The sequence below is a fragment of the Lygodium microphyllum genome, chromosome 15, assembly GCF_053477565.2.
Source record: "Lygodium microphyllum isolate KBCC chromosome 15, Lygodium_microphyllum_v1.1.10, whole genome shotgun sequence".
NCBI classification, from domain to species: domain Eukaryota; kingdom Viridiplantae; phylum Streptophyta; class Polypodiopsida; order Schizaeales; family Lygodiaceae; genus Lygodium; species Lygodium microphyllum.
In genome coordinates, this window is record NC_141149.1 from 147,617,581 (window position 1) to 147,638,351 (window position 20,771).

A 20,771-nucleotide genomic window follows, 5' to 3' on the forward strand; every position below is an offset into this window, starting at 1 on the left:
ACTTTAAAGATGTGTATTGACTACAAGGATCTAAAAAAGATCACAGCGAAGAACAAGTATCCAATACCTAGAGTTGATGGTTTGCTTTATGAATGCAAGGGGGCTATATTCTTTACCAAGATTGATTTGAGGTTTGGATTGTTGGACAGTGCGCGAGGGAGACGAGGAATGGAGGAAGAGAGAGGAGAAGAGAGATATGAGACACCAGAAGTGGAACCCCATAACTGTGTCAACTGAGCACAGATGATAGGAATATATAGAGGGGACCTAGGGCGCTATATATAGACAGACTATATATAGCTAACATGGGCGCTATATATAGACAGACTATATATAGCTAACACCCCCGCTCAAATAAAGGTCCCTTACTATGGATGAAAAACTCCTTGGGGGCTCAAGGGAAAAACCCACAGCTCTATATAGGCCTACCGTTATATTAATATTCAAAATATAAAATTACAAAGTTGAACTTACAAGAGCCTATTCATAGGCATCAAAGGAGCTACATCACTCGGGAATTACAACAACATCACTCTTGAATTACAACAGCCTATTCAGAGGCATCAAAAGAGCTTTATCACTCCTTAATATACAACATCTAAAATAAGGATAAGTGTCATCACTGCAAAAGATAAAATCTCCAAGAAATTCTTTCAACTGAACTTGGGATGTAAGCAATATATCTGTCACATCAAAACTTAAAGAAAAACGTCATAGTGACATTAGAACAACACAAGGTCTATAGAGATGGTTCGCGACGCCACTCTATAGACAACATAACAGATGTGGGGCCCCATGAACGGAATATAAATAGAACAATTTTTCATCAGCTGGAATATAGACGCTCATTAGCTGGAAAGAATATAAACGAAATAATGTGTCATCAGTTGGAATATAGACCCTCATCAACAGGAAAGAATATAAACGAATCAATGTATCATCAGCTAGAACATAGACGCTCATCAATGGAATAACGAACGAGGATGATCGTCATGAAGCATGTGAATATCAACATCCAAAAGTAATGTTGATGTTGAAATGTACACTTTCATAACCAAAATACATGCTTGATGGAGTTTGCACCATGTAAACATCCATTTTCTACCAAAACTGTAAGCTTTATGTTTAAAAGGGCATAAAAAATGTGTTGAGATGTTCTATTGTATACATCTTTGATCAAAGTACAAGCATCATGGTAAAAGCAAAGCACTCATGAATTGGGTCCTTGTAGAGAAGGAAGTAAAAAGCAGGGAGAGCATCTGAAAGACAACAAACTAAGCTTACAAGTTCCAAGTGTTAAAACCAATTCGCACATAGATGGAATGTATACTGAGTTCTAAAGACCAGACATATACTGAGTTCTAAAGACCAAACAAGGACAAACAAGGTCTAGATATGTTAAGGTCACCTCAACAACCAAAGTTACTGGTCATTTCCCTTAAAGCAGTAAAGTACAAGCATAAGAGAGTATATGAAAAGGGAGCCAAAGAAAGTGGATGATAAACTATACACCGAATCCTTCTCATGTTCATAGTTGAAACAATTGAAACCTAACAGCTATGGTCAGTCGACATCATGACATGTGATCCTGTGATAATGTCATTTCATACTGGCTTAGCTGTAATCTATGAATATGCCAAGAAAACCAAAATACTATGAAACTGACTCAAGAATGATGGATAGACAAGAGAGAAAGCATTACAGAATCCCTTTATAAGGCAGACAATAAAGAGTCAAATGTTGCCAAGTTTTGCTTGCTTAAAGCTAATAATGAGCTTTGCAGAAGCAAACCAAGAACCTGCCAACTGTGGGACTTTAATCTCCAATTGTTTTAGCATAGATCTGATTAGCATTGAGCCCATCAAGCAACTAAGTGTCATTGTCAAAAAGCATTCGCATTGAAAAACAGGTCTGCAGAGAAATCTAATTGTGGTCACACGCACAAAGCATTCGCATGGACAAACATGTCTACAGAGAAATCTAATCCTGGTCACACAGTGTCTACCACAATAATAGCTGTTTCTGAGCAACTCTTCCTATTGCAGATGGTACAGCTTAGTGTTTTGTCAGCATTTATGGAGGCTGTTTTGCAAGCATCTCCATATGCAATTGTCGCATACACTGTATCTTTTTTAAAAAGAAAATTCAAAAAATTGCCTTACGGCATATCAACGACCTTAAGCAAAAGCGGGAGAAAATTTCACAAAGACTCGATTAGGTCTTTGCCCCTGATGCACAGATGCTCGTCTCATTCGTCAGAGTCGCTTCAAAATGTTAGATTCCCTTGATGGAATCTATAAGAGCTAAGATTTACGTTGATGTGACCAATCAAACACGTTGCTTCATGTTTAACATTCTGGACTTCTCTCGTCCATGCTGTCGTATTGCTGCGCATTCGAGGTGTGGAATTCACCAAAATATTGTGTGTGTGACATTTGGTACTTTGTACATACTTAGTCGTTGTGTTTACATTTATTTTCTGCATGCGAGTATAGTGGAGAGAAGTTCGGAAGCATAGTAATGGAAATGTTTGGGAAGTTTGGATCAGTTTCAGAAGTATTCGAAGATCAATTATCATTTACCTTGGATTTTGCAATGGAGGTTTTTGCAGTTGAAATGTTAATGGTCTGGCAAGTAGTGCGGTTTTTGATACAAATGGACTTGGTTGGGACTAGTTTCTGCTTCAAGAAAGGTTCTTTGTGATTTATTAAAAGATGGTTGTAGCTGTGTGCTGATTTCTGGAGGTGCTAGAGAGATGATCTTTATGGAACATGACCGTATATTTGGGCAGACCCATGTTTACAAGTGGTGCTATACCTTTTTGTCATTTGATGCACGTTATTGTTGGGAAGGCTATTTTGAAATGCATGGCTATTTTTAAATGTGAGCTTTTTGGAGGGACTTGTGAGCGTGGAGGAAAAGAAAAAAAAAGACGGTCAATATTTGGAAAAAAAAAAACAGTCACAGAGTAGGCGCAGAGAGGAGAGCTTGGTCTATCCATGGCAATATTAAGCTCTGATTAGCCTTTGGATCAGAGATTTGCCAGAGAGAGGCGACATGCATGAATCAAGAGAAGAGCTTGATGAATCCATGGGAATTCATATTCAGTTTTGAATAAGCCTTCAGATACAAAATCAATCAGATACTTGTTCGGGGAGAAAGGTGAAAGAGGAGCTACTTGAAATGGAAGAAGGATGTCTTCAATCGGAAGGGGGCCTTCTGTTCCCTTACAAGCCACTGGTTTCTGTGCAACTGAAATCCTTCTACAATAGGGCTTGTGTTCTCTTACATGATTCAGAGCATTTGTGGAGTTTTGGAGAGATGAATAGAGATCTTCAACTTCAATTAAAGCAAGCAAAAGAAGACTTGGTCTACAACTTTGGAGCATGAACTTGAAGCATGCCAACAGAAACTAAATTCTAACAAAAAGGAAAATGCAAAATTGCAAGAAGAGCTATCAGAAGTGGTAAGTTTGCTGAACCGCTTAAATCAGAAAAAGAAAAGAAAAACAGTTTAGAAAAGGAGGTGAAGTTTTTCCAAACTCGAGTAGCTGTTGCCCTCTCTGATAAAGATCGTTGTATATTGGAGGTTGAAAAGTTTCAAAGGAAAGAAGATGCCATGACAGAAGAAATCAGTGAATTAGAGGACAAGTTGGGTGAGGTAACTACAGAACTTGGGAAAGTACAGAGCATGTCTGCCAAAGTTCAGACTGAGTTGGACAAAACACAGGAGAAATGTGAAGCTTATGAGAAGGTGGTTGAAAGAATGTGGAAAGTGCGAGAACAGGCTACTGGTTATAGGATTGCTCTCTGGTGCTAGCCCTGGCTGTGTAGGCCATCATGGTCTCCTCTTGCTTTGGTCCATGGGCTCTATGTATTCGTCATCGGGAAATCTACTCAGCTCTCTCTGCAATCAGAGATTATGCACTGAGAACAAGAGTGTTATGACAAGGAACGGCTGTAGCTTCAACTGCGTAGGACAGGATCAGTATTATCTCTGCATATGCAAACAAACCTGATTGCAAACCACCATGGAAGATGTGCCTGCTGATCCAGTTCTGTCGCCTCGTAATCGTAGTCAAGTGTGTCTACAATCATGTTTCATGGACTCGTGATGATGGTCAGTGTGTCGTGATCAACTGTGTCCCTCATGGTGATTAATTGATGATTCATCAGTGGATGCTACACTATTTGTTGGGTGACCAGTGATGGATTGCTATTGGTCTGTCATCTTTGCAATTCAGAAAACCTTGTTGTAAGCGAAGGAGCGCTTCAAAAACTGGTTATCCATTCAACTGTGTGGATCAGTAAGTTCATGTATTATGGGATTTGCCAATATCTACAGTTTCTCTGTCAAGACGAGTGGTGCAGGTCACATTTGGAGCCTTCAAGAGCAGCTGTAATACTGATTCTGATAACTTCAATGGTGTTTGTTGGGCCTCTACTGGTGATAAGACAAAAGGAACATTCATGCTAAGCAGATGTTAGAAACTTATACGCATCGAACAGAAGTGTTTTCTGTCGTTGTGATGTGGAAATATGGTATTTGCTACAAGCAAAGCAGATGAGGGACATCTGGCTTTTATCCATACCTGCAGAGGTTGACAAGACTATGTATTGTAGATAAACTCCATGGTTTTCACCAAGGTTTGCCATTCGATTACTAGCAGTTACTGATTATGGACAACATGGAATGTTGAGGTTTTTCTGGACTTTAACTGAATACAATAAGCTTCTGGTTTTGCACATTCAAGTTGCTGTTAAACTAGACACGATTTCTGTGCTTCTTGTAAGGTCAGTCTCAGATTGGCTAGTTAAGCAAAGTCAAGTTAAAGAACTGGCTATTTGAATACAGAGAATGGGATCTTTTCTTCTCTAAAAGACACCAACAAAGATAATGCATTGAATAATAATGTGGAATGCGTATGCTGGAAATGCCCGTCCTCTTCGCATATTTGTTGATCTTCTATCCTGAAATTAGTCAAGGTCTTCTATAGACACGACTTTGCTTTTCTTTGGTTAATCCTTCGACGTCTTTGGTGAACCCGATGTGAAAGCGTCGCAGAAATTTCAGGATGGGAGATTAGTATTTTCTCTTCTTCCTATGCATTCATCATCAGTAGAGCAACAATGATATTATTGTAAGATTCCTATGGAAAGACTCCAAAAAGATGGAAGTGAGCAAGTTTCTTTGCTCAAAAAGTTAAATCTATCACCAATGATATTTTCAAATGCTTTCTTAAAAATATTAATGGGACCTACAACAAAGATGTTCAATGACAATAGTCAAAATGATTCACCTTCATATTGAATAAACTTTTATATATGTAAGGATTACATTATATGTGTTGTGTACTTGCACACATGCACACAAATTCTTTTATGAAATCAATGTTTCAATTAAGATTATATATAACGTTGATGTTACCAAGAAGGCTCAACAATGTGATCATTAGAAAATATGTATAAAAAACACATTATGGAAAAACAATGTACAAAATGAATATGTCTATGTAGAGCAATGAAGTTGTCAAAATAAAAAACGCTTTGCATTGAGGATCAATAATTATGAAGTGTAATGCAATTGTAACAAGAATTGTTGAAATATGTTTTGGAAAAATAAAATGGATCAAGTACCATGTCATCAAAGAATATATGATTTCTTTCCTTCAATGGCCAAAAGTCCCAAAAATTTGACCCAAGTAAAAGTGTGAGAGTAGAAAATATGTTCAAACAAGTGGGAGATAAAGGATGGAATGACAATTTCCAAAAATGGAGTATATCTTTGACAAGTTGAAGTAGTAATGCTTCCTTTTGCAAGAAGAACACAATAAGGCATTACAATCTAGTGGATATCTTGAAAAGAGAAGTCTTGACTTCAAAGGTAGCTTACATTTCCAAACACAATCTTGGATTTCTCACCTCCATGTGAACATGTACTCATTTTCCAAGAGTGATTAGCATGAACATTTATTAAAGAATAGTAAGATTATACCTAAAGTAAATTGGTAGTGGGCGAGCAACAAAGACATAGGGTGGGCCACTATGTAAATAATACTAAAAATTCCAATCACCTAGCTTTGATTGAGAATCAAGAGGAGTAAGAAGTTGAGAAGGGATGAGAAGATCTTCATTTTTCTTCAAAGATGCTTGTCCAGTATGTCAAAATAATAACAAGAAGGGGTAGCCAAAAAAGAGAGTATTTTCCTACTCATCCATCACATCATGTATCATATGTATCCCATTCTAACATTTAAGCTAACTTTTTCTTATTTCTCATAAAGCAATAAGAAAATCAAACATCCTACTTAAATGAGTACTTTTAAGGCACATCAAAATTAGCTTGCTTAAATCTATGCACCAAGTTCAACCATGGACCTACATTTTTGCAACCTTTATCAAAACATGAACAATGTTGCTTTTGAAAATTTGTATTATTCATTGAAAAGTTGTTGTTGGTTTCTTTGATTGTATTTGCAAGTTCTTCTTTTCCCAAAGAGCTTATTCTCTCTTACAAATATTTGTGATTTGAAATAGATTTCCATGTGAACACAACCTAGTTGATTTTATCCATATTATAAGTGGAAAAAAATACTAAATATAGGATTTTATAATTATCTCCATAATCTAAAATAAAGATGTAGAGGCCATGTAGCCAAAATTGAGTAATCACAATTAACGTGATGCATTTACATGACCCAAGAACACATTTTCCTCAAAGTTTTATTCCATCCAAAAGGATATTCCAAATGTTAGACAATGCAATCACGAGGGGGAATTTCTTGAGGTGAAAGGAGAGATTTTCATTGTTACTCAAACCTAAGGAGAAGTTTTGTTCTACAAAAATTAACCGTAATTAGATGAAGTAGCTATTACTTAGATGTGAAGTTTCTAGCACTTTTATCAAGGTGGAAATTTCCTTCCTTCACTGTTTTGGCATGAAAAATGAATATAACCTATGCTTGTGTCAAAACATGTAAACTATTTGGCAATTCAAGTTCATGCAGCTACACATTAGATGTTAGGGCATCCAAATATGCTAAAAAGAGATGACTTGTACAAAGCTAGGAATACATGTGTTAGTGAGAGAGAGTTATTCATAATACCTTGTCACATTGACATATGTATAAAAGATGTGAGACATGTAATTTTTGCCATCTTTGATCATAATATAATTATTGTCTCCCATATCACCTCCTTGTTCATAACTTTCATGGCTTCTCTATCTTTCTAGTCTTTCTCTCTCCTCATCACTCTTTCTTTCTCCTCTTTCCTCTCTCTTTTGCTCTTCTTTCTCAGACCCTCAGGTAGGTTACTCATGAATATATGTGTGCATCACGTGAGTTCAAAATAAGGTATTTTAAAGTACCATTTTTACATATAAAAAAGTGTAATATAAAGGCATTATTTATAAATTGAGTAGAAAAGGGTGATGTTTTATTTAGAAAAAATTCACAGATAAGAATATTTATAAATAGGCCTTGAATGCACTTGATGTAGAGGATATACATATAGTAACTTCTTGGAGCTCTGACCTCTTAGCCCTCTTCTTAACAAGTGGTATCAGAGCATTGGTCTTTGATTCATTTGGTACAATCCTTTCTTGGATTTTCTTCCACAGTCTTATTACTTTTTGATTACTCAAGGATAGGGTGTCAGTTGGGAAAGTGCAATGACCAAGAAGACCAAGGACAGCTAGTTAGAGTCAATTGGAGTAGTTGAAGGCAAAGTTGGATGCATCTTGGAAAATATGGTAGGTCGTGCATCAATAATAGAATATTTTGAAGATAAAATGGTTAAGGATAGGGTGAATAGAGTTAGTCTTGGTTAGGACTTCAATTACTTTTCAAGATAGGCTTTCTCTTTCCTCTTTCTTTCAAGATTTTGGCTAAAGATCTCATGGTGGACAACAAAGATTTTCTTCTCCTCACAGTTGTCAATTCTATCTCCTTCTAAAGCATTGGGTAATGAATCTTCATCTCTTAGTGACCATTTCAACTACTAAACTTGAGTTGTGACACATTGGAGATTAGCAGGAGTAGACCTGAGATTTGCATCGCATTTTGTGCTAATTTATATCCTCTCTAGCTCTTGATAGTCAACAATCATCCATCTCTACCTTGCCTACTCTTTGGACCATTGCTTGGCATTATATTTAATAGTAGGGATGAGCCTTTAGAAGCCTGTGATCTTCATCTTTCTTCTCTGAAACCCTAATACAAAGTAGGGTAGCCATAGCCACAGATCTAGAAGCTTCAATTTCTTCAATATTTAGCTATTCCCAGTGTTTAAGGCTTCTCTATCATCATTTTCAAGCAAGATATACTTCAAGATTGAAGGCATTTCAAATATTTTAGCATATGGAGCCTCTTGAAGCTCATTTTGAAGGATTATTTTGTGGCTTTTCTTCAAGAAGCTTAGAGTTTTAACATTCAAGTATTTAAGTAAGCCCAGGGCATTGATTCTTCATAGGTTCAATCTTATTCAAGCATGTATGGGTTGCTTTTATGGATCATTGGAGTTTCATGGTGGATTATGGAAGATCTTTCAATAATTGGACTGAAGCTTACATCAACTATCTTCTTTAAGTTTGATCAAGGTGTTCTACTTACTTAATCTCTAAAATCTCTCCATTTGCTTTAAGCTTTTTCACTTGTTGATGGGAGATTATTGGTCAATTAGTCCTCATAATTGATCATCAATAGATTAGAGATTAGTACTCTTCTCACTAATTAGAGCCTATTATATTGAATTTCAACATTCATTTCAATCTTATTTAATCATGGATATCATTTACAATGTCTTGATGTATAATCGTGATTTCATTGTTTGATCTTCTTTGCCCAAGATTGAAATATTGTAAAGGGTAAGCACTAGCAATCAATGAGTCACTGAATTGCATTAGTAAGACCCTCAGTCAACACATAATTCTTCATTCCAATCTTTCATTGATCAATGATGCATATCATAGAATGCTAAAAGAAATTTTCAGTTATCTATTTTATCATTGATCAATTATTTAGAATGATACTGCCATGCTGATATTCCTACCAAGGAAAAAGGTGGATGTTGAGGAAGATAGTGGGACAATAGAGAGGTAACCCTCCCCCACTATTAAAGATCCCAAAGGGGTGCAACCAACCAACCTGGGGGGAAAATTTCCCATCTCCCGGTGATTCGGAGCATGTGTAGGAAGCTTATCATACCCTTATATCCCTCACCATAATTCAAAAGTGGAGTTCTTGAAGACATAAAGTTCTCCGATGGATAGCATTGTTTGGGACTCCATTGATTAGCCACAAGGATTATACATGTTTGGGACTCTGGTGGATTAGCCACAAGGATTATACATGTTGTTATGGGCTTGGTACAGGAGGAATTCTAGCCATTCTACTTGTTGCTAGAGCATGGGCCAGGTGCGTTCATTGGAAACAAGGTATTTGGGCCTTCCTTTACCTGATTTTTTAGTCATTTACAAGTCTTATAGGTCATTCTAGGTGCATTATAGGTTTTATATAGGGTAATACACTCAAACAGTGAATTAGGATCACTTTTGGAAGACTTAACTTGGTTACAGGTATACAGAGTAATTCAAAGAATTTCCATGATCTTTACTAGATATTACATGTGTATTCAACTCCTAGAGGTTATAAGTAGGGTACTTTAGGGTTGGAAGACCTTATCTTTGACTTGGGAGAGGTGGATAAACTAAAATAATATTTTTACAAGGTACATGACTCTTCTAGATAATAGTAAAACAATAATTGGAAAATATTTTATTTTGATTTTGATTTTGAAATCTATAGCTCATCCTAAAGAGCTACTTGCGGGCTTCTATTTCCATTAAAAAGTTTTTGATTTTGATATGGAGGTCAAAATTTATAGCCATTTTTGTAACATGGGATCTACTAGACTGCACCATACTAGTGAGCAAAAATGGCTTGAAATAAGGAAAAGAACAAGCATAATGATGATGTTTAGCAAAAAAATAGAGAAGCACATGTAGCAATACTTGAGGCACATCAAGACGAGGAAGATTCACAAGAATATAGCACTTGTAGTACTCTTAATGCCACTCTTTGTAACCATGAGAGTTCCATTAGACACATGGAATTGGTTTCTAAATTGAATTTAGGTGGTTGAATAGTTGGTTCAATCAAACATGTAGACCAGGGAAGTCATGGAGCATATGGCTCAATATGCTAAGGATTCTTTGGAGAAGTTTCCCTTTTCTACTAAGGATTATTTGGACAAACTTAGCTCTCAAATATCTATGCTTGTGGTGGCACACTGTGGTGGCCGATAAAGAGACTAGAGATAAATAGTCCTTTCAATCATCAAATAAAAATCCTTAGTTAGATATTATTAGAAAGAAAGGGATACCACATAGCACTTATGAGATTGGGGAGACTTCTTTTAGAGCTGATGAGCCTATTTTGAGCATTCACGGATCAAATCCTCCTCAAGCCACTAGAAAATAGCCAACTATTCCTTCAGGCAAGTTTTAAACTGACTATCATAGGAGTACCTCTAATCCTTAAAACCCTAATTGTAGTACATGGACATGCAAGACCAAATAGCTAATGGACAACAAGGCTTTGTTAAGAGGGAGCTCCGTGAGAAGATTATATTAACCAAATATAGTGGCAATTCATCATCATCGGCTAATATGGAGGAGTGGACTTCCAAGTTGGAGTCCTACTTTGATATTTTTCCTAGGTTAGATGACCAAAAGATTCACTTTGCTACTATTCACCTTGGAAGCTTTGCTTATACATAATAGAGGTACATCTCAAGATACATAAATAGGAAAAATGAGTATGTTGATAGTTGGGAGTAATTCAAAGCTAAGATGGCTCATGTATTTTTATCTCCCATTGAGAAAAAGATGTTGGCAAGAAGATGATATCAATTGGACCAAAGAATCCTATCAATTAGAGAGTCTATAAAATTATTTTTTGAATCTTATCATGTATGTAGAGAGTGTGAGAGATGATGCAAAGTTGCAGAAGTATATCTATGATTTGGAGCCTAATTTGTCAGCAACTACTATTATGGCCTACAAACCCGCCATAATATTCCATGCTATTAAGCTAGCTAAGAGATGTGCTCGCAATAAGTATAGGAGGGATGTTCCTATGTAGGCTTCTTTTGAATAGTAAAGGTTTGTTACTAAATAGGGCAACTTTGGTGGTAATTATGGAGGTGTCAGTACTTCATTTAGTAATCCCAAAGTCCCTACATACCCTACTTTCAATGCCTCAAGACAACAAAGTGCTTCAAAGATAGCGATCAACCATAAAGTGGAGCCTAGGTAAGGTGACAATAGACCTCGAAATAATTTAACAAATAATGCCAAGTTTATACCTATGGATCTTTTTAAGAAAAGAAAGGAAAATGATCTATGCTTCAAATGTGATGAAAAGTATATGACTGATCATGCATCAAAGTATACTTTCAAGAATACTAAGGCTAAGAATAATAACATGATAGTACGTACTTAAGGATAGGGATACTGATCCCAATCAGCCTTATAAGGTTGTAAATGTATTTCCATTTGACCCAAGTGGGCATAGTCCTTTTGAACTTGGTGGAAATGATTTACCTTTTACTGCCAGTACCCTTTGTTTGATTTCCATGGATGCTTGGACAAGTTCAAGAAGCCCTAATACACTTCAAATAAAGAGTATCATTCGTGGAAAGGATGTCTCTATCCTGATAGATAGTGAAAGTACATACAAATTTGTGAATAAGTAAATTGTACTGGAGAGGTTACAATTCTTTTCCACTAATTTACCACAACCCATAAGAGTACAAGTAGCTAATGGAAAAGAGAAAATCAGCACTCAAATGTGCCCATAGGATCCCATATAGTTAGCTGAAAAATTTGAAGTACAGATGAACCTAGTAGCTAATGGAGAAGAGAAAATCAACACTCAAATGTGCCCATAGGATCCCATATAGTTAGCTGAAAATTATAAAGTACAAGTGAACCTAATGGTTTTAGAAATGAGACCCATTGATATTATACTTGATTGTGATTGGTTGATGACTTTAGAAAAGATTACTATGGATTTCTTGTAGTTGTACATGGAGTTTTCCACATTGATGGGTAGCCTATCCATCTGTAGAGAATCCCAAGCAAATTTTATTTTTAGCTTATCGCTATTAAACAACTTAAGGAGTACAAGAAGTGCTCACATATTTTTGTATTGCACATGAATAAAGAGGTAGAAGATTAGTCCAAGAATTCGGTAGAGTATCGAGCTTTCAAAGCTCTACTTAAGGAGCATAAGGACTTATTTGAAGTACTTACTTTATTATCTCCTAAGAGAGCAATGGATCACCCTATTGATTTAGAGCCTCATTCAAACCCAATCAATAAGCCACCTTACCGGTTGTCAAATTAATGCAAGCATGAGGAAGTAGCCAAGTAAATCAAGAAGCTTTCACACATGGGATCTATTGAGTCTAATTCTTCACCTTATGCATCTCTGGTATTCTTAGTGAAGAAAAGAAAGATAGAACTTTAAAGATGTGTATTGACTACAAGGATCTAAAAAAGATCACAGCGAAGAACAAGTATCCAATACCTAGAGTTGATGGTTTGCTTTATGATATGAATGCAAGGGGGCTATATTCTTTACCAAGATTGATTTGAGGTTTGGATTGTTGGACAGTGCGCGAGGGAGACGAGGAATGGAGGAAGAGAGAGGAGAAGAGAGATATGAGACACCAGAAGTGGAACCCCATAACTGTGTCAACTGAGCACAGATGATAGGAATATATAGAGGGGACCTAGGGCGCTATATATAGACAGACTATATATAGCTAACATGGGCGCTATATATAGACAGACTATATATAGCTAACACCCCCGCTCAAATAAAGGTCCCTTACTATGGATGAAAAACCCCTTGGGGGCTCAAGGGAAAAACCCACAGCTCTATATAGGCCTACCGTTATATTAATATTCAAAATATAAAATTACAAAGTTGAACTTACAAGAGCCTATTCATAGGCATCAAAGGAGCTACATCACTCGGGAATTACAACAACATCACTCTTGAATTACAACAGCCTATTCAGAGGCATCAAAAGAGCTTTATCACTCCTTAATATACAACATCTAAAATAAGGATAAGTGTCATCACTGCAAAAGATAAAATCTACAAGAAATTCTTTCAACTGAACTTGGGATGTAAGCAATATATCTGTCACATCAAAACTTAAAGAAAAACATCATAGTGACATTAGAACAACACAAGGTCTATAGAGATGGTTCGCGACGCCACTCTATAGACAACATAACAGATGTGGGGCCCCATGAACGGAATATAAATAGAACAATTTTTCATCAGCTGGAATATAGACGCTCATCAGCTGGAAAGAATATAAACGAAATAATGTGTCATCAGTTGGAATATAGACCCTCATCAACAGGAAAGAATATAAACGAATCAATGTATCATCAGCTAGAACATAGACGCTCATCAATGGAATAACGAACGAGGATGATCGTCATGAAGCATGTGAATATCAACATCCAAAAGTAATGTTGATGTTGAAATGTACACTTTCATAACCAAAATACATGCTTGATGGAGTTTGCACCATGTAAACATCCATTTTCTACCAAAACTGTAAGCTTTATGTTTAAAAGGGCATAAAAAATGTGTTGAGATGTTCTATTGTATACATCTTTGATCAAAGTACAAGCATCATGGTAAAAGCAAAGCACTCATGAATTGGGTCCTTGTAGAGAAGGAAGTAAAAAGCAGGGAGAGCATCTGAAAGACAACAAACTAAGCTTACAAGTTCCAAGTGTTAAAACCAATTCGCACATAGATGGAATGTACTAAGTCCCTCATGGTGATTAATTGATGATTCATCAGTGGATGCTACACTATTTGTTGGGTGACCAGTGATGGATTGCTATTGGTCTGTCATCTTTGCAATTCAGAAAACCTTGTTGTAAGCAAAGGAGCGCTTCAAAAACTGGTTATCCATTCAACTGTGTGGATCAGTAAGTTCATGTATTATGGGATTTGCCAATATCTACAGTTTCTCTGTCAAGACGAGTGGTGCAGGTCACATTTGGAGCCTTCAAGAGCAGCTGTAATACTGATTCTGATAACTTCAATGGTGTTTGTTGGGCCTCTACTGGTGATAAGACAAAAGGAACATTCATGCTAAGCAGATGTTAGAAACTTATACGCATCGAACAGAAGTGTTTTCTGTCGTTGTGATGTGGAAATATGGTATTTGCTACAAGCAAAGCAGATGAGGGACATCTGGCTTTTATCCATACCTGCAGAGGTTGACAAGACTATGTATTGTAGATAAACTCCATGGTTTTCACCAAGGTTTGCCATTCGATTACTAGCAGTTACTGATTATGGACAACATGGAATGTTGAGGTTTTTCTGGACTTTAACTGAATACAATAAGCTTCTGGTTTTGCACATTCAAGTTGCTGTTAAACTAGACACGATTTCTGTGCTTCTTGTAAGGTCAGTCTCAGATTGGCTAGTTAAGCAAAGTCAAGTTAAAGAACTGGCTATTTGAATACAGAGAATGGGATCTTTTCTTCTCTAAAAGACACCAACAAAGATAATGCATTGAATAATAATGTGGAATGCGTATGCTGGAAATGCCCGTCCTCTTCGCATATTTGTTGATCTTCTATCCTGAAATTAGTCAAGGTCTTCTATAGACACGACTTTGCTTTTCTTTGGTTAATCCTTCGACGTCTTTGGTGAACCCGATGTGAAAGCGTCGCAGAAATTTCAGGATGGGAGATTAGTATTTTCTCTTCTTCCTATGCATTCATCATCAGTAGAGCAACAATGATATTATTGTAAGATTCCTATGGAAAGACTCCAAAAAGATGGAAGTGAGCAAGTTTCTTTGCTCAAAAAGTTAAATCTATCACCAATGATATTTTCAAATGCTTTCTTAAAAATATTAATGGGACCTACAACAAAGATGTTCAATGACAATAGTCAAAATGATTCACCTTCATATTGAATAAACTTTTATATATGTAAGGATTACATTATATGTGTTGTGTACTTGCACACATGCACACAAATTCTTTTATGAAATCAATGTTTCAATTAAGATTATATATAACGTTGATGTTACCAAGAAGGCTCAACAATGTGATCATTAGAAAATATGTATAAAAAACACATTATGGAAAAACAATGTACAAAATGAATATGTCTATGTAGAGCAATGAAGTTGTCAAAATAAAAAACGCTTTGCATTGAGGATCAATAATTATGAAGTGTAATGCAATTGTAACAAGAATTGTTGAAATATGTTTTGGAAAAATAAAATGGATCAAGTACCATGTCATCAAAGAATATATGATTTCTTTCCTTCAATGGCCAAAAGTCCCAAAAATTTGACCCAAGTAAAAGTGTGAGAGTAGAAAATATGTTCAAACAAGTGGGAGATAAAGGATGGAATGACAATTTCCAAAAATGGAGTATATCTTTGACAAGTTGAAGTAGTAATGCTTCCTTTTGCAAGAAGAACACAATAAGGCATTACAATCTAGTGGATATCTTGAAAAGAGAAGTCTTGACTTCAAAGGTAGCTTACATTTCCAAACACAATCTTGGATTTCTCACCTCCATGTGAACATGTACTCATTTTCCAAGAGTGATTAGCATGAACATTTATTAAAGAATAGTAAGATTATACCTAAAGTAAATTGGTAGTGGGCGAGCAACAAAGACATAGGGTGGGCCACTATGTAAATAATACTAAAAATTCCAATCACCTAGCTTTGATTGAGAATCAAGAGGAGTAAGAAGTTGAGAAGGGATGAGAAGATCTTCATTTTTCTTCAAAGATGCTTGTCCAGTATGTCAAAATAATAACAAGAAGGGGTAGCCAAAAAAGAGAGTATTTTCCTACTCATCCATCACATCATGTATCATATGTATCCCATTCTAACATTTAAGCTAACTTTTTCTTATTTCTCATAAAGCAATAAGAAAATCAAACATCCTACTTAAATGAGTACTTTTAAGGCACATCAAAATTAGCTTGCTTAAATCTATGCACCAAGTTCAACCATGGACCTACATTTTTGCAACCTTTATCAAAACATGAACAATGTTGCTTTTGAAAATTTGTATTATTCATTGAAAAGTTGTTGTTGGTTTCTTTGATTGTATTTGCAAGTTCTTCTTTTCCCAAAGAGCTTATTCTCTCTTACAAATATTTGTGATTTGAAATAGATTTCCATGTGAACACAACCTAGTTGATTTTATCCATATTATAAGTGGAAAAAAATACTAAATATAGGATTTTATAATTATCTCCATAATCTAAAATAAAGATGTAGAGGCCATGTAGCCAAAATTGAGTAATCACAATTAACGTGATGCATTTACATGACCCAAGAACACATTTTCCTCAAAGTTTTATTCCATCCAAAAGGATATTCCAAATGTTAGACAATGCAATCACGAGGGGGAATTTCTTGAGGTGAAAGGAGAGATTTTCATTGTTACTCAAACCTAAGGAGAAGTTTTGTTCTACAAAAATTAACCGTAATTAGATGAAGTAGCTATTACTTAGATGTGAAGTTTCTAGCACTTTTATCAAGGTGGAAATTTCCTTCCTTCACTGTTTTGGCATGAAAAATGAATATAACCTATGCTTGTGTCAAAACATGTAAACTATTTGGCAATTCAAGTTCATGCAGCTACACATTAGATGTTAGGGCATCCAAATATGCTAAAAAGAGATGACTTGTACAAAGCTAGGAATACATGTGTTAGTGAGAGAGAGTTATTCATAATACCTTGTCACATTGACATATGTATAAAAGATGTGAGACATGTAATTTTTTCCATCTTTGATCATAATATAATTATTGTCTCCCATATCACCTCCTTGTTCATAACTTTCATGGCTTCTCTATCTTTCTAGTCTTTCTCTCTCCTCATCACTCTGTCTTTCTCCTCTTTCCTCTCTCTTTTGCTCTTCTTTCTCAGACCCTCAGGTAGGTTACTCATGAATATATGTGTGCATCACGTGAGTTCAAAATAAGGTATTTTAAAGTACCATTTTTACATTAAAAAAAGTGTAATATAAAGGCATTATTTATAAATTGAGTAGAAAAGGGTGATGTTTTATTTAGAAAAAATTCATAGATAAGAATATTTATAAATAGGCCTTGAATGCACTTGATGTAGAGGATATACATATAGTAACTTCTTGGAGCTCTGACCTCTTAGCCCTCTTCTTAACAAGTGGTATCAGAGCATTGGTCTTTGATTCATTTGGTACAATCCTTTCTTGGATTTTCTTCCACAGTCTTATTACTTTTTGATTACTCAAGGATAGGGTGTCAGTTGGGAAAGTGCAATGACCAAGAAGACCAAGGACAGCTAGTTAGAGTCAATTGGAGTAGTTGAAGGAAAAGTTGGAGGCATCTTGGAAAATATGGTAGGTCGTGCATCAATAATAGAATATTTTGAAGATAAAATGGTTAAAGATAGGGTGAATAGAGTTAGTCTTGGTTAGGACTTCAATTACTTTTCAAGATAGGCTTTCTCTTTCCTCTTTCTTTCAAGATTTTGGCTAAAGATCTCATGGTGGACAACAAAGATTTTCTTCTCCTCACAGTTGTCAATTCTATCTCCTTCTAAAGCATTGGGTAATGAATCTTCATCTCTTAGTGACCATTTCAACTACTAAACTTGAGCTGTGACACATTGGAGATTAGCAGGAGTAGACCTGAGATTTGCATCTCATTTTGTGCTAATTTATATCCTCTCTAGCTCTTGATAGTCAACAATCATCCATCTCTACCTTGCCTACTCTTTGGACCATTGCTTGGCATTATATTTAATAGTAGGGATGAGCCTTTAGAAGCCTGTGATCTTCATCTTTCTTCTCTAAAACCCTAATACAAAGTAGGGTAGCCATAGCCACAGATCTAGAAGCTTCAATTTCTTCAATATTTAGCTATTCCCAGTGTTTAAGGCTTCTCTATCATCATTTTCAAGCAAGATATACTTCAAGATTGAAGGCATTTCAAATATTTTAGCATATGGAGCCTCTTGAAGCTCATTTTGAAGGATTATTTTGTGGCTTTCCTTCAAGAAGCTTAGAGTTTTAACATTCAAGTATTTAAGTAAGCCCAGGGCATTGATTCTTCATAGGTTCAATCTCATTCAAGCATGTATGGGTTGCTTTTATGGATCATTGGAGTTTCATGGTGGATTATGGAAGATTCTTTCAATAATTGGACTGAAGCTTACATCAACTATCTTCTTTAAGTTTGATCAAGGTGTTCTACTTACTTAATCTCTAAAATCTCTCCATTTGCTTTAAGCTTTTTCACTTGTTGATGGGAGATTATTGGTCAATTAGTCCTCATAATTGATCATCAATAGATTAGAGATTAGTACTCTTCTCACTAATTAGAGCCTATTATATTGAATTTCAACATTCATTTCAATCTTATTTAATCATGGATATCATTTACAATGTCTTGATGTATAATCGTGATTTCATTGTTTGATTTTCTTTGCCCAAGATTGAAATATTGTAAAGGGTAAGCACTAGCAATCAATGAGTCACTGAATTGCATTAGTAAGACCCTCAGTCAACACATAATTCTTCATTCCAATCTTTCATTGATCAATGATGCATATCATAGAATGCTAAAAGAAATTTTCAGTTATCTATTTTATCATTGATCAATTATTTAGAATGATACTGCCATGCTGATATTCCTACCAAGGAAAAAGGTGGATGTTGAGGAAGATAGTGGGACAATAGAGAGGTAACCCTCCCCCACTATTAAAGATCCCAAAGGGGTGCAACCAACCAACCTGGGGGGAAAATTTCCCATCTCCCGGTGATTCGGAGCATGTGTAGGAAGCTTATCATACCCTTATATCCCTCACCATAATTCAAAAGTGGAGTTCTTGAAGACATAAAGTTCTCCGATGGATAGCATTGTTTGGGACTCCATTGATTAGCCACAAGGATTATACATGTTTGGGACTCTGGTGGATTAGCCACAAGGATTATACATGTTGTTATGGGCTTGGTACAGGAGGAATTCTAGCCATTCTACTTGTTGCTAGAGCATGGGCCAGGTGCGTTCATTGGAAACAAGGTATTTGGGCCTTCCTTTACCTGATTTTTTAGTCATTTACAAGTCTTATAGGTCATTCTAGGTGCATTATAGGTTTTATATAGGGTAATACACTCAAACAGTGAATTAGGATCACTTTTGGAAGACTTAACTTGGTTACAGGTATACAGAGTAATTCAAAGAATTTCCATGATCTTTACTAGATATTACATGTGTATTCAACTCCTAGAGGTTATAAGTAGGGTACTTTAGGGTTGGAAGACCTTATCTTTGACTTGGGAGAGGTGGATAAACTAAAATAATATTTTTACAAGGTACATGACTCTTCTAGATAATAGTAAAACAATAATTGGAAAATATTTTATTTTGATTTTGATTTTGAAATCTATAGCTCATCCTAAAGAGCTACTTGCGGGCTTCTATTTCCATTAAAAAGTTTTTGATTTTGATATGGAGGTCAAAATTTATAGCCATTTTTGTAACATGGGATCTACTAGACTGCACCATACTAGTGAGCAAAAATGGCTTGAAATAAGGAAAAGAACAAGCATAATGATGATGTTTAGCAAAAAAATAGAGAAGCACATGTAGCAATACTTGAGGCACATCAAGACGAGGAAGATTCACAAGAATATAGCACTTGTAGTACTCTTAATGCCACTCTTTGTAACCATGAGAGTTCCATTAGACACATGGAATTGGTTTCTAAATTGAATTAGGTGGTTGAATAGTTGGTTCAATCAAACATGTAGACCAGGGAAGTCATGGAGCATATGGCTCAATATGCTAAGGATTCTTTGGAGAAGTTTCCCTTTTCTACTAAGGATTATTTGGACAAACTTAGCTCTCAAATATCTATGCTTGTGGTGGCACACTGTGGTGGCCGATAAAGAGACTAGAGATAAATAGTCCTTTCAATCATCAAATAAAAATCCTTAGTTAGATATTATTAGAAAGAAAGGGATACCACATAGCACTTATGAGATTGGGGAGACTTCTTTTAGAGCTGATGAGCCTATTTTGAGCATTCACGGATCAAATCCTCCTCAAGCCACTAGAAAATAGCCAACTATTCCTTCAGGCAAGTTTTAAACTGACTATCATAGGAGTACCGCTAATCCTTAAAACCCTAATTGTAGTACATGGACATGCAAGACCAAATAGCTAATGGACAACAAGGCTTTGTTAAGAGGGAGCTCCGTGAGAAGATTATATTAACCAAATATAGTGGCAATTCATCATCATCGGCTAATATGGAGGAGTGGACTTCCAAGTTGGAGTCCTACTTTGATATTTTTCCTAGGTTAGATGACCAAAAGATTCACTTTGCTACTATTCACCTTGGAAGCTTTGCTTATACATAATAGAGGTACATCTCAAGATACATAAATAGGAAAAATGAGTATGTTGATAGTTGGGAGTAATTCAAAGCTAAGATGGCTCATGTATTTTTATCTCCCATTGAGAAAAAGATGTTGGCAAGAAGATGATATCAATTGGACCAAAGAATCCTATCAATTAGAGAGTCTATAAAATTATTTTTTGAATCTTATCATGTATGTAGAGAGTGTGAGAGATGATGCAAAGTTGCATAAGTATATCTATGATTTGGAGCCTAATTTGTCAGCAACTACTGT